General features: G+C 42.4%; 1 protein-coding gene across 2 annotated transcripts in view; it reads left to right on the top strand.

Annotated features, from left to right (window-relative positions):
• Positions 1 to 12142, top strand: part of CACHD1 (cache domain containing 1) — a 222680-nt gene that overhangs the window by 2325 nt on the left and 208213 nt on the right. The gene's annotated exons all lie outside the window — the stretch shown is intronic.

Below are 12142 nucleotides of genomic sequence, written 5' to 3'. Positions count from 1 at the left end.
ATTCAGGTAGGGATCCAAAGCAAATGTAGTTTTAAAAGGCTTCCCTGTTGAAAAGGAGACACTTTAGAAAAAAGGCTCTGGTCAGTGGGGGGTTTGGTGCCCAAATGGCACTTTATCTCCTCCCAACTGGCCTCTTTCTAACACCTTTGCAACCTCATTGTGGAAACTGGCCTCCTGGGGACAGGGTTTTGTCTGGCAAAATGTGAAGTGGCTTCTCTCCTTTTTTGAAAGGAGCAGCACATACTGTGTTTAAATTCTCCTTCTTGAGCTGTACATTGATCTGCCACTTGCCTCCATCTGGGAAAATTGGGGAAAGGGTCTCTTTTCAATTTTGTTAGACTGCCAGCTTTTCTGGGGGAGGGAATACTTGTAAAATAAAATCTAAGGCAGGTTAGATTTCTTGCCCTTAGAACAAAGGTTGCAAGCCTCACATTTTCCTCTGTAAATCTCTGGGGTTTGTTCAATAGGTCTGAAATTATGTGGGTTTAGCTGCCTAAAGTGCAGATAATATAGTCCTCCCTTGTGACATGTTGGATTTTATAGCTGTGGAGCTCATCTGTTGCTCAGCCTCATGTGGCCGATAAGGTGAGCGGAGTCACACTTCCATCTGTAGATATGAGGGGGATGGGGAGAGATGATATCTCTTTCCAGAAAAAGAATGTCCTCCCTCGATTAAGAGATTGACTCTTTTCACTCGACCTTGGCATTTCCAGCACAGTGCAGACCTTTCAGGACAGTATCTTCTTTGACAAGAAACTTTCTGTAGGTCGTTTTATACATTAAAAGCCTATTTCCAGACTTTTAAGTTGCTGCTGCTGAAATTCTCCACAGACCATTTTAATTTGGAGAAATTGCAAAGTAGTCTCCAAAGGAGGCCTGTTGCCGCCTGTCACAGGACAGGCGCAAGAAGTAATTTTACAAAAACAAAATAAAAACAAACAAAAACCCAGGCCCTCTTTCAGTACTGTAGTTTCCCAAGCATAGTTTTTGTGCTTGGTGATAGAGAAGACAGTTTGAAAAGCGGTCTATCTTAAAGATTTTCTTGGAGAGGTTTTCTCATGGAGGCTGTCTGCTCATGTTTTTTGTTGTTGTGGTTCCTTTTTAGTAATGGGCAAAATATAAAAATATCTCTAAATGATTTGCACCAACTAATTTTGCCAGTGCCCTGGGAAAGCTGTCACTGAATACTGCCCCCCTGGTAGCAGACCTCATACATCATGGGTAAATGTCAAAAACCTAATCATCATCTCCTCAGGGGTCTGGTGGAGTGAAGCCATCGACATTGAGATCTAGGGAGCAGAGAGTGGCTGTGTCCAGGGAGGCTCGCCTCTGCTTTTTCATTCATGCACCAAGTTTTTCTCAAGGAGCATTGTGGAGTGGAAAGAACTCCACATTGCATGTTTGGAAACCTAGGTTTCAGCTCTGCCACTTTGAAGGTGGGTGATCTTTATCTGCAGAATTGGAAATGAGTCTTCCTAGAGATCTGTTCTGTGGACCTCATGGCAACAGTGTGTGTGAAGGCACCTGTTGATGTGAAGCTGGGGGCTGGGAACTGTTGATGGATGTGGTTGTTCTTAAATGGAGAAATATTCCTTGGCAACTAGCTGACTGAGCACAGAGCACTATGCTAGCTGGGTGTTTGGGGGATTTACAAGGAGGTATTCCAGCACAGCCCCTTAAGGAGTTTACAGTTTGCAGGCAGAGGTAAGGTTGCACAGGTAAAACAGTTAAGCAACAATGCCTGCTTGTTAGAAGGCATATCTGGCTCTGGGAGCCATTTCACCAGGCACTTATAAGGCCCATTTAACATTATATGACAATACAGGCTTCCTAACAGCAAGGGCCTGGCCCTTGGCCAGGGTGCCTGCCTTGATGTTAACTCTAACTCAGCTCCGCTGGGCTGGGCGTAGTCACTGTGAACTTGGCAGACACACTAGCAGGTTGGTCAGACAGCTGCTGTATGGGGCCTGGAAGAGGGGTGGGTGAGGAGGGCCCTTCCAATAGCAACAGAAGAAATACCAGAAGCACAAGCTAGAGCTTCAACTCAAATTGAAGACAGAGCAGCAGCCAGGACAGACTTGACTTCAGAAACTGAAGAGCTCAGTAGGGGTGAGGTGTTGACTGAAAATATAGAGCAGTGTTGTAAATAGTGGTTGCAGCTGAAAGTGAAAGGGGAGGCCGCCTTTGTATGCCCTAGAACAGCATTACGTGAGTTCGCTGTTCATATTTGCATACATTCAGCAAACTTTTGGGGAGGCTTCTATTCTATGAGGGGCCTTGGGTTAGGCTCAGCAGGGGTTACAAGGTAAATAAGGCCTGGTCCATGCCCTGAAGTTCTCAACTGATGATGCAGACAGATACAAAAGGAGGTGGTATGATATGGGGGTTAGGGAGAGGCGGAGAGGTGTTAGAAAGCAGTGGGCTAGTGCCACGGTAGAGAGAGGAACAGGGCATTGGTGGTGGGGGGAGGGCTACAGAGGAGAGCTGCCCAAGCCCATCTGGTGCCATCATGGAAGTTGGCTACTCCTCCCTCGGCCCTTTAAATGAACTGTCCACACACAGAGGCCAGTCCTGAAAGCACCAGCAGCTTCAGACGTTCAGGGTAACCAAATCAGCAGTTCATCAGACATTTCTAATGCCCTCTGGTGGTACTGGACAAGGTAGTTGGTATATCTCAAACACCTGAAGAGGGGTGTGGCTGTGACTCTTGTACCTCTGCATGTGGACCCATGGCTTATTTTTTCACGTCCAGAGTTTCTGTGGTTATTGGACTGGGTGGCTCCCCTATGACTGCGTGCTGATTTGCAGTTATGTTTAGGTAAGGTTGGCATTTGCCCATTAATCGTGTCCATCATACCAGGAATGGCATGTTTAAGGATGATTTGAATGTGTACTTAGGCAATTGAGAATGTTTTAGAGATGAAAAAATCACCTGTATTTGCAAATAATGTTTGTTTGGTTCTATGCCCTGTGTGCAGTATAAGCCCCAGTGGGAAAACTGAGGCCTTGTTTTCTTCTGAGATTGAACATTTAGAATAGAAGAAAATTGGCTATTTGTGGATGACGCTGAGTTGAACTTGATGAGGATGAGTGCAAGGAAAACATGTTGAATCATTTCTGAGGGACTCTCCCTGGTGTGCTTAGTACCTCCTGCCCTTCCTCTCCACTAATACCTGTCTCAGCTGGCATCGTCGCCTGTGCTTATGTTTTTCCTGCCAGCCCTACTTGAGTTTGGTAGGGTGTGGGGGAGGGGAAGGAGATGGTTTTACACTTTATAACTTGGTGCTATTTCTGGTTGCTGCTCAAAGAGTTCCTTCCTTGAGCTTAAGTGGATGAGCAGACAGGAACTTTGCAGAACTCTGGAAGTTTGGTATTATGTGCAGTAGGATTTGTTTTGAATCTGCTTGAACTTGGTGTAAAAGTGTATTGAAAGTCAAAATATAAAGGGCAACAATTTTGACTCAACTAGTTATTAACTATGTCACTTCCAGCATGTTATTAAATTGCTCTGAACTTGAGCGTCTTCATGCTTCATTTGGTTAATGGAGGGAAATATCTTTTAGCACAAGGTCTAACATAGGAACAATCAGTAAACAGAAATAAATATGGGACAGTCTGTTTTGTGCCAGGGCACAGAACCTGGAAGGCAACAAACATGTAGCTCTGGAGCCTGAATGAAATGGAAATAAGCTTCAGAACCTGTCAGTCGTCTGGCCCAGGCGTACCAAAGTGTGGTGCATGGACCTCGGGGGTGTGATGCAAAACCATCCTTTGGGGCTTATGAAGAAAGTATTAGACCTGGTATTCATAGTTAGTTCTTTACTTTTAAGCTTTTTAAATATGAAGATTTGAAAAATTATACAGAAGTAAAGGAGAATAGCATAAGAATGCTCCTGTACCTCTCATCCAGCATAAGTAGCTACCAGCTTGTGATCAGACTAGTTTCATGTCTGCCTCTGCCTCCACATGCTCTTCCCCTCCCCCTAGGTTATTTGGAAGCAAATTCCAGGTATCTCATAATTTCATCCATAGCATTTTTATTGCATCCTTATTTCTATATTAATGTTTTATAATATGCAAAATATATTGCTTCACTAGTATATAGAATTTGCCATCCATAAATACAACCATTTTGGAGGGTATATACTTACAACTTTTTATAATGGTATGCCTGAGCAAACTGATCGCTGTGTCCCCTAGCCCTTTACAGATAGCTAGTACCTTTGCCCAGCAGCCTCCTTCACCTTTCCAGACGTAACACCCAAACTTCTTTTGGGAAGCTCCTATGGGACCCTTTTTTCCCCCTCTTGTACACAGGCCATCTGGCCCTTATTTTCATGCCTGGCTTTTCACACGAGGTTGTGAGGTTCCGTGTTTTCTTAGTGGCCAGCTTATAGTCTGAGCACATGTATTTGACTGATGCATCATGGGCTCCATCTTCTTACTCCTGCTTTCTCCCTCCCTCTTCCAGAGAAGGAAGGCAGGAGTGAGAAAGGAACAAGGCCAAATAAGCTGGCGGGGGGGAGGGGTTGACGAGGCAAAGCTGACTGTATACGTTATTACCTTCTGATGATTCTGTCAGCAGATATCCCTTGGATGCCTGGTTGCCGAATCAGAGGCCAGGTGAGTTCAGGGAAAGTATAAGATACCCAGTGCTTTCCCTCCAATAGGTCATATCTTATCAGAGAGGCTAAACCAACTTGAATGGGTCAAGACAGTGTAGAAAGAAATGCTAAAATATGGAATCAAAATTACACCTGGGTGACAAGGCAGGAATAAAGATGCAGATGTAGAGAAGGGACTTGAGGACACAGCGGGGGGTTGGGGGGTGCGAAGGGGAAGCTGGGACGACGTGAGAGAGTAGCACTGACATATATACACTACCAAATGTAAAATAGCTAGCTCGTGGGAAGCTGCTGCATAACACAGGGAGATCAACTGGATGATGGGTGATGACTTAGAGGGGTGGGATAGGGAGGGTGGGAAGGGGTCGAGGGCAGGAGGGTATATGGGGATATATGTATAAATACAGCTGATTCACTTTTTTGTATAGTAGAAACTGGCACAACAGTGTAAAGCAATTATACTCCAACAAAGAGCTTAAAACAAAACAGATTACACCTGGGGTTGCTAACATTTCCAGGGGTCAGATAGATAGAATGAGTGAGGTGGGCCAGTTGCAGGTCGGTTAGGAATGGTGTTGGCTGTTGTAAACAGGAGGGCACGTGAAAGGAGGCAGGTGCTACTCAGTTTCTCCAGTTGCTGCCCAATGGGTCCGGTGTTGCCACGTGACTCTGGTTTTCAGGAGAGGCTGGGTATCTGGATTTTAGATGAAATCTCTTGATTCTTAAAATGTTGGCAACTAATTCAGATTTTAAAAAGCAAACAAAAAAACAGCACTGTGTGGGCCAAACCAAATATGCCTGTAGGCCAGATTAGGCCAGAGGCCACCCGTTTGCAGTGTCTGGATTAGAATTATTCAGTGAGCTCCAGGAGGTAAAATCAGTGCTTGTGTGTAAAAGTTATGCGGAAGCAAGTGTCTGTACAACGGAAAGGATGACTTTCTGATAGAAGAGTTCTAAACTGGATTGCTTTAGGAGATGAGCTCCTTGTCATCATAATTACTTAAATAGTCATCGAATGTTTATTTGGTGCCAGGCACTATGTTCATTCTGAGATACCATCAGTGAATTTCCCAGGCAATGAATGGCATGAGAAAGGAGGTTCCGGATGCTTGGAGGAAGTATGTCAGGGATGTTAACCTATCTGGGGGTGGAAAGGGATTCTGGAAGGCCTTGCAGGAAAAGTAGAATGAATAGGAGTTGGTTAGTCAGAGAGTGGAGTTCCCAGAGGGCTCCTTTGTGATGGCACCTTCAAGGAATGGAAAGGTGGCTTTTAGATTTTAGAGAGCTAGAGGAAGGAAGGGTGCAGGAACAGGTCAGAGAAGTAGACAGAGGTCAGGTAGTGGGGTCCGTGGGTCCTTCATGTCAGTCGAGACATACGGCAGGTAATAGAGCACCCAGTTTACAGTGGCATGAACAGGAAATTAAGTGCTGCCTCATTCGATGCAACAGTCTGGGGGAGATCTTTGCGCAGGACTAGATTAGGGCTCAATGTGGACATGTCCTATTTCCCTCCATTCTTATAGGTTCTCCCCTTTGTTTCAACATGGCTGGCAGTAGCTTCCTAGTGTTCAAGTTGGGAACTGCTTCTTGTGCCTGAGTCTCTTGTCTTTGGAGGAGATGTGCTCTGGGGGAGAGGGACTAGGAACTTGGAGAAATGAGGAGCTTGGTGCCTAGAAATCTCAGCTGAAGTGATGTAAGATTCAGGCACCATTAGCAGGGCCACCACATCCCATGGCCTGCTTCGCACCTAGGTTCTGTCTCCCCTAGTCCCATTCTGGGAGGGCCTGCTTTGTGGTCTCCCTGCTTCTGGCTTGCACACAGGCTGGCTGGCCTCCCACTGTGGTCCTGTGGCCTGCTCTGAGGGGCCTTACAAACCCAGGCTTAGCAGGTCTGCCCCAGGCATGCCTTTTCTCCCTACCTGTCAGATCCACAAATCACGGGACCGGAGAGAAGGACCTACCTCCTTCATTTTGCAGATGGGAAACAGAAGCCCAGTGGAGAGTGGCTCTTTGGAGATCACAATAGTACGTGGTAGACTTAGAACTCAGGTCTTGGTTTTAGGATTCTTGCTTTTTGACTTTTTTCACAGTTCTACACCATAGGAACTCCATTTTCCAAGAGAAGATTGCCTTAAAATGTAAAGGAAACGACTTAAGAACCTTTGCATTCCTACTTTGAAAATAATGTTTGGCTTAGTTCTTTTGTGGTTGAGAACTTAAAGCTGATAGTCTAATTTGAAAGCTGACTGGGTTTTTTTTTGTTTTTAAGCTATTTAAATACCTAGAAGTCAGTGAGCCACTGAAGAAATACAAAAATTCTGAGACTTACCACAATGATGTTAGGTATTTTTAGATGTTTTTTAAAGGAAACAATTTAAGTGGTCAATAACTATTTATAATTGTGAACCTTTACCACCAAAGTAAATTTTTTAATTAAAAAGATAAAGCATAAACAGAAAATAAAACTTTAGGGGAGGAACAACTTTGGTTTTTGGCATTTATATAAAAGCTACAGAAGGAAATTCCACCTGTAATTTTCAGGCAGAGTGCTATTTTAGAACTGAATTTCAGGACCACATCTCTCTCCCTAGTTATTAGAAGTATGCAGTTCTTTCTTTTTGTGAAAATTGTAATAGTATCATTACTTTGGAGGGGTTATTTGATTTGATAATGAAACAAAATAAATGTCATTTGAATGCCTCTTTACCTTGCCCTCTTTGTTCTGAATTCAAAAATTTTCCCCTGCTTCAGATTTACATAGTCACATGATTTCTGATTTAATTACAGTTAGAAAAGTTCCAACACCCAACACCAGAGTGGGTCAACTGAAAAGTAGCCTCTGGTCCATATTTCCCTGGAAATAGTGTGCTTTATTGTCATGGTGGTATAGAAGCCAGTGGAGGAAATTCTTATCTGTTGTACATGATAACCTTCTGGTTCTGTTCCAGCCACAACAGTTATTTTAAAGGCTGGGTCAAAGCCCAGGACGCCAGCACTTTTTTTTTTTCCTGGATTCCCCTTGGATTTTTCTTTTCTTTTCTTTTCTTCCAATTTTATTTTTGCATCGAGTATTTTAAAAGATACTTCGAGACCCTGGTGGAAGGGCAGTGAAAATCAGCAAGCCAGTGAGAATGAATCTGAATTTTTAATTAGGCTTTGAGTTGTTTCTTCAAAGTGTGGAGACATCATTAGTGATGTAAGTCTTGTTGCATTAGCAGAGACTGACATTTCACTTCAAACGGGGAGAGTGCAGCTGTCCTGTGCAGATAAAAGTTGCCAAGTGCGGAATAGCAAGGTGGATTGGTAGATAATTAGTTGTCCCACATTACTGCAGTGTGGAAGAAGCCTGCCAGTCATGGGCAGGAAGGAGGAATTATTAGCAGGAGAAAATCCAAGTGTGTCATAAAGCAATTTGGAATCACTTCAGCTGTGGCAGAGCTGATAAGGCGTATGTTAAGGAAACAAGACAAACTGAGTCTCGTATATGATGGCCGAATTTTTTTTTCAAATCCTAATTCAAAAGAGGAATAGCCAGAAATTAATGATCCATAGATACACTGAAGTATAGACTCATCAGTCTGCTCTGACTCCGCATATAAAATAATTAACCAGCTTAAAATAGTCTTCATATTTCCATGTCACTTGAAAATAAAGTGAGGGTTCTGAATAGGGGGAAAAAATCACAGGGAGGCCATAAAGCCTTAACAATTACTCTGCTGTGTATAACCATGAAAAGATATTTGAAGAAGAAACTTTGAAGTCTGTCATCTCCCTGATATGTGTTACAGTATTTGTAAATGGGTTGAGGGTATTTTTATGGCCTTGTTGGTGGTGCATGTTCTAAAAGTCTTGGTGTGGTCCTTGTTGTCACCTCTGGGAAATGAGAGGTGTAGAAAGACCTGTTGGGTTTCTTTTCAGACATTTGCTAATTCAAATTCATGGGATTGTTTTCCTCCCACTGGATTGCTCCCTGGGCCCCTATCGGGATCCTGGACTCCGTGTCCTAATTCCATCCACGTTTATTGATTGGCTTTCTCCAAAGCCTGTGCCTCTCTTGGCAGCCCAGAGACAGGAGGTGCTGGAGTGCTCAAGATGCTGTGTTCTGCTTGGGTGGTGGCCTCACTGAATGAGAGCTGCCCTTGGCTGCTGTAGGACAGTTTTCTGCTTTTTGCTTCCTCCCTTGGTAACTGTCACTGGGTTGTTGCTGCCCTCAGCAGTTTTGGAGAATGGAGGTTTTTGGCAATTTTGCCTATTGGATCCAGAGTGGGCTTCACTGACCCTACGTGAAACGGGGATATTTGCCTCTTTGTAGTCTTGGGGGCAGGGAGGGGACTAGATCATGTGCTGACTTGTGAACCATTCATTTGTTATGGGTTGATATCCCAGAGTTAGTATAAATTCAGATGACCAAGGAGGCCTGGAAAATTTTATTTGCATCCGTGTGTAATCAGTTAATAAATGTGGGCAAGAATTGCAAACAGTAAAGTTTTGTACAGATGAGTTATTAGAGCATCAGCTCTCACGAGAAAGAGCCCAGATTTATTCATCAGTATGGTCCTGGTATGTTAGCACTATCTGGCAGGTGCTGAGGACTAAAAAAATGTCTGGACTACAGAAATTGTGTGGCCATTTTAAACAGCAGACTTTGTAACTTTGTAATGATATTCCAAATTTAGCTTTTGCTACTATGTTTCTTGTGTCAATCTCATTACCTACTTTAGACTTAAGTGAAATGTCTTGAGGTGCACTTGCTACTAAAGGTTTAAAATATTTCAGATGAGTGAGTGTCTAGCAGAGCAAGCACATTAGGACTCTAAGTATTAGCTGGTTCTGATGTCTAATTTCTTCATGTTGGAGAAAGCTTAGGTATGTATATCAAGGACACTTAGGAATATAAAAAAATACAAAAATGTATATGTACTTGCAAATTATATACTTAGAGCTATCTTATCTTAGAGGTTAAATCCATCAGTTCATTTAACGAATATGTATTGAGCGCATACTATAGGCCAGGTACTATGCCTGGATTTAAGTTCATGGTTAAGAGAGATAGGATCTCTCTTCTCATGGAGTGTACCACCTACTATGGGAAATAGACATTAAAGAAGTAATCACATAAATAAGTATAAGTTATATATATTTTTTGCATAGTGTTATGAAGGAAACAAGGATTATTAGATGACCAGGAAGATAGATCTTTTAAAAATATTTCATTTCTCTACTTAAAACTCTCTAAAGGCTCCCATCTGACTCAGAGTAAAATCCAAAATTACAGTGGCCTTCACAGCCAATGTGATCTGGCCGCTGACATTTTTGTGACCTTATTTCTTCTCTTCCCTCCCCCCACTAAGTTCCCCTCACCCCCCAACGCAACGTGCCTCTAATGCTCCAAGCATACACTTGCCCTGGAGCCTTAGATCGTGCTCTTCTTTTTTTGGGAAAAGCAAAAAACCTTTTCCTGCCCATCTTCTTTGAAACAGTATCCTCCCTTACCTCTCCTCACTCTCCTCCTTACCCCGTTCATTTTGTTTGTCATGCCCCTAACTTCCCACAGGTAAGCTTTGTATTATTTACTGCTGTTTATGGAATGATGCTTGGCACTTAGAATTACTCAACAAACACTTACTGGACTGAGTGGGAGTGACAACTGTGGACTGGATGGCATGGGAAGGAATCAGAGGAGGCGATGCAAAGGAGGAGCCAATCAGAGGAGAGGTGGGGGTGGGGCTAGCAAAAGAAGAAGGAGGCAATCAGGGAGGGGGAGGGCTAGCATTGGAACAGAGGGAAGAGCCCCTGTTAGAGGTCTTGAGACCAGACTTCAGCATAACTGAATTGAAAGAAAGCCAGGTGACTGACTTATTAGCCTGCCAGCAGAGAGATGATGTAAATGAGGAGCTTGAACGTTATTTCTAATCAATGCAAGTGTAACTGTTTCCCTGTAACTCTTTTAGTCATGCCTTTATCAGTAAGGACGGCATTAGCAGGATGAAGATGCAGGATGAAAGACCCTGCATCTGTAGAGGTGTGGAGGTTGGAAAATAGGTGGCAGCCCATTTGTTTCTCTCTTTCAGCAGAGAAGGAGAGACGGAGGGGGAGAGGGGGTGAGAAACTATGGCTTCATTAAAAATTGAAATATAAGAAAAATTTAAATGTGTCTTCATTGTTCTACACCTATAAATTTTAAAAAATACTCATACAGCCCATGCTATTTCTTTTTCTTGGAAGGGAGGAAAAAAAAAAAAAAAAAAACTAGAGCAAACTCTGGATACAGCAATGAAGTCCTGCAGTAATGACTCAGATATACTTTCCCCCCATTGTATTACATTCATTCAGATAGATTTACACACAGTAGAATGTACTGTTTTTCTCCATGCAGGTAGCAATGATCACTATTTAATGAGGCCTTTAAATCTTAGAACCAAATCTTTGTGAAATCTGTCACTTTTTCATTTTAATTTAAAAATTATAAAATGTACATAACAAAATTTTTTATTTTAATCATTTTTAAGGGTGCAGCTGTGGCATTAAGTACATTCACATTGTTGTGCAGCCATTACCACCATGATGTCCAGAACTTTTTTATCTTTCCCAACTGAAACTCTGTATCCATTAAACAATAACTCCTCATTTCCCTCTCCCCCATCCCCTGGCAACCACTGTTTACTTTCTATCTCTATGAATTTACTTTAGGTACCTTGTATATGTGGAATCATGCAATACTTGTCCTTTTGTGGCTTATTTCACTTACCATGTCTTCAGCGTTCATCCATGTTATGGATGAATCAGAATTTCCATCCTTTTTACAAAACCATATTCAAAAAGATATATGCACCCCTATGTTCATAGCAGCACTATTCACATAGCCAAGACATGGAAACAACCTAAATGTACATCAGTGGATGAATGGATAAAGATGTGGTATCTATATACAGTGGAATACTACTTAGCCATAAAAGAGAATGAAATAATGCCATTTGCAGCAACAGGGAGGGACCTAGAGATTATCATACCAAGTGCAGTATGTCAGAGAAAAACAAATACCATATGATATGACTTATATGTGGCATCTAAAATATGACCCAAATGAACTTATATACAAACAGACTCACAGACATTAGAGAACAGACTTGTGGTTGCCAAAAGGGGCAGGTGTGAGAGAGGAATGGATTGGAAGTTTGGGATTAGCAGATGTAAACTATTATATATAAGATGGGTAAACAACCAAGTCCTCCTCTATAGCACAGGGAACTATGTTCAATATCTTGTGATAAACCATAATGGAAAAGAATATGAAAAAGAATGTGTGTGTATGAAACTGAATCATTTTGCTGTACAGTAGAAATGTAAATCAACTATACTTAAAGAAGTTCCTTTTTTAAGGCTGAATAATCTATTGTAAATATATATCATTATTTTGTCCATTTATCCATAGATGTTCCCTTGGGTTGCTTCCACCTTTTGGCTACTGTAAATAATGCTGCTGTGAACATGAGTGTATAGATACTTGTTTGAGTCTCT

This window comes from Hippopotamus amphibius, chromosome 1, assembly GCF_030028045.1.
Source record: "Hippopotamus amphibius kiboko isolate mHipAmp2 chromosome 1, mHipAmp2.hap2, whole genome shotgun sequence".
Taxonomy (NCBI): domain Eukaryota; kingdom Metazoa; phylum Chordata; class Mammalia; order Artiodactyla; family Hippopotamidae; genus Hippopotamus; species Hippopotamus amphibius.
The sequence above is the reverse complement of the archived record's forward strand: the minus strand, read 5'-3'. Positions and strand labels throughout refer to the sequence as shown.